The following is an 8,948-nucleotide window of genomic DNA, read 5'->3' as shown; positions in this document are numbered from 1 at the left end:
ATACACATGGCTCAGCTGTGATTCCGACAGAGGGCAGTTGTGCTGGTCAGCTACTGACTTAATACATCCAGCTGGGTGTAGTTGGGATGTGTGCATGTCCCACCTGAGTGTGACAAAACAGACAGCACATCATCATCAATTACACAGCATAATGTCCTTGACACTGAGCCATTTTCATGTGCTCTCTTCCATCACTGCTCACATGCTGACCTTGGTGCTCCAGCCATCTCGCTGTGTGTTGTCTGTGGTAAAACAGCCCATTTTATTACACAAATCCTGGCCACGTGAAGATTTGCGATCAGCATGTTTGCAGACACTTGTGTGGTGGCTGAGAAATGTCAGACACTGATTTTTAACTCCTGGTTTGAATTCCTCCCAAAAGACTTGAAACCATCAACACATGGCTGAAGCGATACAGGCATCCAGTGTCATCACTGTTTGACTAAATCAGCGAATGAAACTAATGACTTCTTATTGTGTTTCCAGGAGGGAGTGATTTGGCAGACCTTTAGGTTGAGCAGGAAGAAGGCAGGAGTGACAGTGTAGAGGCAGAACACACATCCACAGGAAACTTATGCTTAAGGAGCTCTTGTCATGTTCTGTTTCTCAGTTAGGGAGTTAATTAGTGTTGACCCGGACGCAAAGATAGGCTCTGTGTGAGGTTCTTTCAGGGTTATGGATTCAAACCTCCGGAATAGATTTGCTTCTTACGTAACGCAGATGTGAACAGCAGCGTTTATTAAGGATCATAAAGGCTACGTAGTCATTAAACTTTTCTGCCTTATCTTCTTCCTTCTGCTGCATCTCAAATTGAGTCTGTTTGCCCATCCCTGCAGAACAAAACTTATTCAGTAGCTTTAAATGGTAAAGATTGCTTTGCACGTGTATGCTCCCGTCTGTAGGGGCATGTAAAAGCTTTATGCATGTACATTTCTTTTTATCTATATCAAAAAAAGAGACGTGATGATTTCGATGTGCCACCTTGATTGTTGCTCATGTGGACTAATCGTTGGCGAAGTGTTTCTCAAAGCCACAGGGGTTTTTATCTCTGCTACAAAGGAGCTGAACTTCCACCCGCCTCAGTTTAACCTATACGATCCTCCACTTCTTGGCTTCGTCTGCAGTGGAAGAATTTCTCTTCTACACAAAGATGAAAAGACGGTAACAGAGGAAAGCGGGGGATAGACAGAGTGAGGCAAGCAAATCATTCACATTTAGGTCATTTCCTTCAGCGAGTTGGTCAGAAAGAGCACTCAGGACTCTTTGAATGCCTGCCCTGCCATCAAGCCTCAGATTATCCTCAGCTGTCCCTCAAAGGGCTATAATGCACATTTTAAAGTAAGTGCAGAGAGTTCATCATCCCTCCTGGCTGTACCTACCGAACAAACATACATGTTCTGTGGTAATGGAACTTGTATAAAAGAAACCAGAAACTTCACTGGTACTGACCAAGTGGAGTATTTCTGGCCTCACTGAATATCACATATATTCCACTTCAGGTAGGACTTTGTACCAGAGTTCCCTGCAGCATCAAAAGTGATGCCACCATGATGTCAGCCATCACAGCGAGTGAGTGCGCTCCCGTTGATCATTTCCTATTCATTCTTTATGAGCCCTGGGCTAAATGCTTCCTGTAAGATTAGGCAGAACTGGAGCCCAGAATAGTAGACTGTTTGACTTCAGTCAGAGTGCGTGTATATATGTATATATATATATATATATATATATATGTATATGTATATATATGTGTGTGTGTTGTGTATGTGTGTGTGTGTGTGTAGTTTGTGTGTGTGTAGTGTGTGTGTGTGTGTGTGGTTGTGGGTACTATATGTGTGTGTGTGTGTGTATATATATATATGTGTGTGTGTGTATATATATATATATGACATATATATATATATACACACACACACATATATTATATGTGTGTGTATATATATGTGTGTGTATATATATGTGTGTGTATATATATATATGTGTGTGTGTGTGTGTATATATGTGTATATATATATATGTGTGTGTGTGTGTGTTTTTGGCATTCTAGCCTCATCAGTAAGTAATAAGTAAATTGTAATCGCATGCATCTTGGAAAGAGATAAGCTGTCTGTTAGATGTGCTACATTTTGAAAACTCAGCAATGATTGACGCTTTAAAGGCTCTGAAAAAAAAACACAGCTTTTTGTGAAATGACTCAGTTGCCTCAGTTACATAATGGTAATGTTGCATATGTCTCTGCACCAATCAGGATTTAGAAACAGGTATTTTTTTAATGTAGAAACATCAAGGATATGAAGTTATTTCTGTTACTATCACATCATTTTTCATATTTATTAGGTTGCAATATGCCAAATTACATTATTAATTCAATTTACAGTTATTTTTATACTATTCATTCACAACAGCAGTCACCTCAAGTTCATTTATATTATAAGGTAAAGACCCTACAATATTAAAGAAACCCCAAGAATTACACAACCTCCTCCGAGCAAGCACCTGGTGACAGTGGGAAGGAAAAACTCCCTATTAACAGGAACAGACCTTCAGCAGAACCAGGCTCAGGGTGGGACACCCATCTGCGGTGACTGGTTGGGGGAGAGGAGAAGGAGAATAGAGGACAGAGAGACAGAACAAAAGGCAAATCATAGGAAAAAGACCCAGAAAAAAAAATACTGGCAAAAGTGATAGATCCACTTAGATGGTGTTTCTGCTATTCTCTGCAGGATGTAGAGAAAAGCATCAGAAAACTACAATAACTTCCTAATTTTAAAGTTTCCGCTTTCAATAATGTTGGTTCCCATGTTCAACCAAGAGCTTTTAAGCTCAAGTCTTTTGTTTGAAATACCTATGACATATTTTATTTCTTCTTTTTGAACAGCAGCACTGAACCACCCCTTCATACCATTAGAATCTCATCGGTGTGCCTGACAGAGAGAAGCAGACATCAAAAGGGAGGCTGATGGACTGTTAAAAAAAGAAAGGGAAAAAAAGTCTCTTGTTCACTGAACCAGACCCAGTGGTGTTTTGTCCCTCAGCCAACAGGGCTCATGACTCCAGCTGTGGCCCTGGCTGTGACTGTTGCCTAGTGTTCTCTGTGGTCTTTCAGTTCTCGAGGAATCACTGTTTGAGTAACTGTGTGTGTCCTTGTTCAGAGCAGTCCTTCTTTTCACGATTTTATTTGCTGTGACTTGCTGTTTTGCTTTCGTCCTCTCAGCTAAAGTTGAGCTTCTGTTATGTCAACCGTTAGGGCTCCAACAAGCAATGTTTATATACTGAAATACAATTTAAAAAAATTTTTTTGGTGGATTTATGTATAATCAAACAAGGTCAGAAGAATTACCACCCCTTCTCCCCCCCCCCCCCCCACCGCTCCTTTTTTTTTTTTTTTTTAAGTATGCCTGTTTTGCCAGTAGAGAAATTTGAGCCAAGTTAACCTGTAATCAGTCATAATTTTTGCTTCTAGTGAATCCCAAAGCTAAAAACAAACAATAGGACACTGAAATCTGCAGCAGTGTATCTCTGAGTCAGAGACACCCTCTAGTGAGAAGAGCTCATAACTGCACACTCTCTTGCTCTAGCTTCACTTGGATCTCTTGCAGTGGATCAGACCGCTTAGGGCAAGATTAATTGTTTGCATTTTACTGGATATAAGATAAGATAAGATAACCTTTATTAGTCCCACACGTGGGAAATTTGTTTTGTCACAGCAGGAAGTGGACAGTGCAAAAGTTATGAGGCAAAAATTAGAATACAATAAGAATAAATACAGTACACAACTGTACAGAATAGAATAAAATAAAATACTATGTACAGTAGAATAAAATAAAATAAATATACAATAAGATAAAAATACAACACAAATACAAATACTATATACAACTGAGTAAAAATACAACGATGACAGAAAGGATTATTGCACTTAGTATTATTGCATATGTATGGATGTGTGTGCTTGATCAGTTAAAGTCTTTATTATGGAGTCTGACAGCAGTGGGGAGGAAAGACCTGCGAAATCTCTCCGTCCCACACCGTGGGTGCCGCAGTCTCCCACTGAAGGAGCTGCTCAGTGCTGTCACAGTCTGCTGCATGGGGTGGGAGATGTTGTCCATCAGGGATGACAGCTTAGCCGCCGTTCTCCTGTCACTCACCACCTCCACTGGGTCCAGAGGGCATCCTAGAACAGAGCTGGCCCTTCGGATCACCCTGTTCAGTCTCTTCCTGTCCCCAGCAGAGATGCTGCCGCCCCAGCAGACCACGCCATAAAAGATAGCAGAAGCCACAACAGAGTCATAGAAGGTCTTCAGGAGTGGGCCCTCCACTCCAAACGACCTGAGTCTCCGCAGCAGGTACAGCCTGCTCTGCCCTTTCCTGTAGAGGGCGTCTGAGTTATGAGTCCAGTCCAGTCTATTGTTCAGATGAACACCAAGGTACCTGTAGCTGTCCACAGCCTCAATGTCCATACCTTGGATGTTCAGTGGTTGCAGTGGAGAATGCTTGTGCCTGCGGAAGTCTACCACCAGTTCCTTGGTTTTACTGGCGTTGATCTGGAGGTAGTTCAGCTGGCACCAGTCCACAAAGTCTTGGGTCAGACCTCTGTACTCCTTGTCGTCCCCATCAGTGATGAGGCCGACTATTGCAGAGTCATCAGAGAACTTCTGCAGGAAGCACCGGGTGGAATTGTGGGAGAAGTCTGCAGTGTAGATGGTGAAGAGGAACGGAGCCAGAACCGTTCCCTGTGGGGCCCCCGTACTGCAGACGACCCTGTCCGACACTACAGCCCTGAGTCCTCACATACTGTGGTCGGTCGGTGAGGTAGTCCAGGATCCAGGTAGTGAGGTGATGGTCCACTCCAGAGTTCTCCAGCTTGTCCTTCAGGACTGTGGGAAGAATGGTGTTGAAGGCACTGGAGAAATCAAAGAACATGATTCTCACAGTGCTTCCAGCGGTCTCCAGGTGAGCGAGGGAACGATGTAGGAGGTGAATAACGGCATCATCCGCTCCAATGCCAGGCTGGTAGGCAAACTGAAGTGGGTCCAGTGATGAGCTTATTAGGCGCCGAAGCTGAGCCAGGACCAACCGCTCCAGGGTCTTCATCAGGTGGGATGTCAGAGCCACCGGCCTGTAGCTGTTGAGGTCCTTGGGGCGTGAAGTCTTTGGCACTGGTACAACACAGGAGGTTTTCCAGAGCTGTGGGACTCTTCCCAACCTCAGGCTCAGGTTGAAGAGGTGCTCCATCACCCCACACAGTTGGTCCGCGCAGGACCTGACGACCCTCGAGCTGATGCCATCTGGACCCGCTGCCTTCTTGCCATTAATCCTCCTCAGTTCCCTCCTAACCTGGGTGGTTGAGAGAGACAGGCTGGAGCCTTGTGTTGAGTGTGTATTGGATGCTGCAGTTGGGGGTGGGGGGGAGTGAGCAGGGTGAATAGAGGAGGTGTGAAGTGTCTGAGGTGGAACAGCAGCAGTGGGGGTGGGTGAGTCTGCAGCCGATGTTGCAGACTGCCTCATGGCTGAATCAAATCTGTTGAAGAAATGATTCAGTTCATTTGCCCACCTCACATCCCTCCCAGGCAGAGAGTTCTGCTGTTTGTGGCCCGAGATGGTTCTGAGGCCTCTCCAGACTTCACCAACGTTGTTTTGTTGAAGCTGGTTCTCCATCTTCTGCCTGTAGCTCTCCTTCCCATTCCTTATCAGTCCCCTCAGCTCTCTCTGCACCCTTTTCAACTCCTCTTTGTCTCTGGATTTGAAGGCCCTCCTCTTCTGCTTGAGGACGGTTTTAATTTCTGGGGTAATCCAAGGTTTGTTGTTGGAGAAACACCGTACAGTCCTGGTAGGTACAGTGTTATCCACACAGAAGTTTATATAGTCAGTAATGCATGTAGTAAGGCTGTCGATGTCCTCTCCGTGGTCATCACAAATCACCTCCCACACAGTCGACTCAAAACAATCCTTAAGAGCCTCCTCGCTCTCCTCTGACCATCTCTGTACTGTGCGGGTGGCTGGTGGCTCCCTGCGCACTATTAATGACTTTCCCTTGTCTGTTGTTGTTGCGTGCAGTCACGGTTTTTGAAAGTTTCTCTCGTTTTTTCTCCTAACCTTTTAGTTGCACAGCCAAAGTTTGCAAGAAAAACAGAGTGATCCATCCTAAGTCCCCACAGCCCCGAACTTCTGAGGAAAAACTTTCAAGTCAGCCATGGAGCAGAAGACAAATGAGGTACTTAAGAACCCGATACTCTCATACACTAAATTTTAATCATTCGCCGTCTAATGCGACCCTTCCCTCTGCCTAGTGTCCCACCAACACCTCTCCTCAGAAACACATGAAAAATAGGTCTAAGTCCACAGAGGAGGTACAGCAGTCAAAGAAGGTGAGCCTGCAGCAGCCTGACCTGATGTTCACCCTAGCACACTATTTCTTCCCTCACCCTATGAGTCAACCTTACTGTCTTTCCTCACAGGCCTTTTCCTCACAAAAATCACTCCCAGGCAGACCAGAGCTGGAGAGAGTGAAGGTGAGATGTATCACTGTTCTACTGTATTGGCATTAAAGCCTAAAGCTATGTTTAAAACCAGAGTTTTATTTTTATTTGTTGCAGGAATGTCCTGATGGCTCTGAGACACCGTCATCCTCCAGCGAAGAACTGAAATGATGAACAAAGCCAAAAAAAGATGCCATAAAGCTACATCATCATAAACCTGAGACATAAAATGTGCAGATGTACACAGAGGAACATGCAGAATAGTATATGAAAAAAATGCAAGCCATGAATTGATTAAAAGGAGAGAATTGGACTAAAACGCACACACACACACACACACACACACACACACACACACACACACACACACACACACACACACACACAAATTCACCCTACCGCTGAAACAACATGTATGTGAACAGAAGGACACCTGTGATGATATTGTTTCATTGTACTGTGAGTGGTGTATACATGCCACCTGAATGTGTAGTAACAATAAAGTGATGTTGCTGAGTGAATCTGTGTTTACTAACCTCCACTAAGCCAACTGCCAACTGTCAGAAACAATACAGATAGATGATGGTGTGCAGCAGAGGATGAAAGAAGCACAGCTTAAAATCGAAATCTTTATGAAATCACCCAATAATATGTAAGATTATCCCATCGATGCATTCAATGGCAGTGTCAGTGTATTTTTAAATAAAAATAAATAAAGGTGCTGATGTTTAAGGATGGAAGAGCTGCTTCATCACACATACGTATATGTATCATTAGTTTCAAATGTTCTTTTCACCCTGCAACGTCTCTCTCTCTTTTTTTTTTTTTACAAACTTGCAAGGTCCGAAACCCAATTTGAAATCTGGCAACCTTCTGCCACCCACGCAATCCTTTAATCATAACTCTGATTACTGCATGAAACTACGATGGAGTGTTTTCTTCTCGGTGATTTATTTTGATTTGTTTGTTGAAGTTCTGTTGATTGATTTGCTCGTTAAAGCCGATTCTCTCTTATGAGCTTTACGTCTGCCACCTACGATAAGAAGTCATTTAAATTCCATGGGTTCCTCTCGCCCTATGACAGCTGGGATAGGCTCCAGCGCCCCCCGTGACCCTGAAAAGGATAAGTGGAAGCGAATGGATGGATGGATGGATGGGTTTTATTTTAATAGTTGTGATTGCTTTTTGTTTTTAATTGTAAAATGCACCTTCTTGGCCAGCAAGCCTGCAGGCCTAACTTCAGCACCCACTAGGGGGCTGCAGCAACCACTTTGGGAATCGCATAATCTGAAACGGAGGCCGTACATGTGGCAGGATTGACGCTTATTCCTAAACCAGCAGTTTATGTGCTCAAACCATGAAATCAAGTTGATTATTTGAGTCTGATTGTTTCAGTTCTGTGAATGTGAAGCTCCAGTTAAGGTTTTAGCTTTTGTGTTAACAACAGACATGAAAAACACACAGATCTATATCAGAGTGCTTTTTCTTTTTCTCAAAGCGTCATTACTCCCTTTGTGTAGATGACAACAGTGATCAAGGTAAAAGAGATTAGTATTAATCTGAATGATTTGTGCCGATTAGTGTCACCTAACCAGTCAAAACAAGAACCGAGTCTTTAGAATAAGACACACACCTGTGTAGAGATAATTAACTGACGTTTTGTTCATAGTGTTATGGGCCCCTTTGTTGAAAACCCAGAGGCTTTGCTTTATTTATTTTTTAATATTAGATAAACCAAGCAGGACGCCTCGCGTGGCATAATTTAGCCCCCGTCTGGTTCATCGGCATGCTGTGCAGTAGCAGCAGCCACCCTGTGACTCGCACATCTGGAGATGGGATTAACCGCAACGTGGAGTGTTTTTTAACCAAAGAGCTCTAGAGCCGCTCACTGTGTGTTTAAGTGATTACACGTGTGTGTGTGTGCGCGCGCGTCCATGTGCGCTGGTACATCTGTGCTTCGTTTTTTTCTCTCTCTCTGTATAATTCTGCTCCAAATCTCAAGGATTTCTCCTCCAGTCGCCACCTACAGCAGCAAACCCAGCTCCCTGAAAAACAACAAGGCTGTTATTTCGCTCAGGCTCCCAGATCTCATAACAGATTGGAAAGCAACAACTTAGTCTAAAGGGTTTATTAAGTTCATAGATGCAAGTCTGGCGTCAGCAGGCTTGGGAGATTTGGTTGAGAGCACTGCTGATATGACAGAACCGCGGCTACACTAATTATTAACAATTACCCCCACAACAACACAGGCGGGCGCTGCGTGTGGATAGCAGTGCATGCGTGTCAAGAGGCTCTCAGAAAATCTCCTTGATAGTCTATTTCCAATCAAAACAGGCTTGATGCTGAGTGCTGGCAAAGTACCTAAGTACCTGAACATTCTGTACAAGTCAAACAGATTACGCTTTGCGTGTCTGAAATACTTCCACTGACTTATCTCGTGGAAGAAGTGATCATTTAATACCCCGGCTTTAA

This window comes from Simochromis diagramma, unplaced genomic scaffold (genome assembly GCF_900408965.1).
Source record: "Simochromis diagramma unplaced genomic scaffold, fSimDia1.1 OVJJ01000685.1, whole genome shotgun sequence".
NCBI classification, from domain to species: Eukaryota; Metazoa; Chordata; class Actinopteri; order Cichliformes; family Cichlidae; genus Simochromis; species Simochromis diagramma.
The sequence above is the reverse complement of the archived record's forward strand: the minus strand, read 5'-3'. Positions refer to the sequence as shown.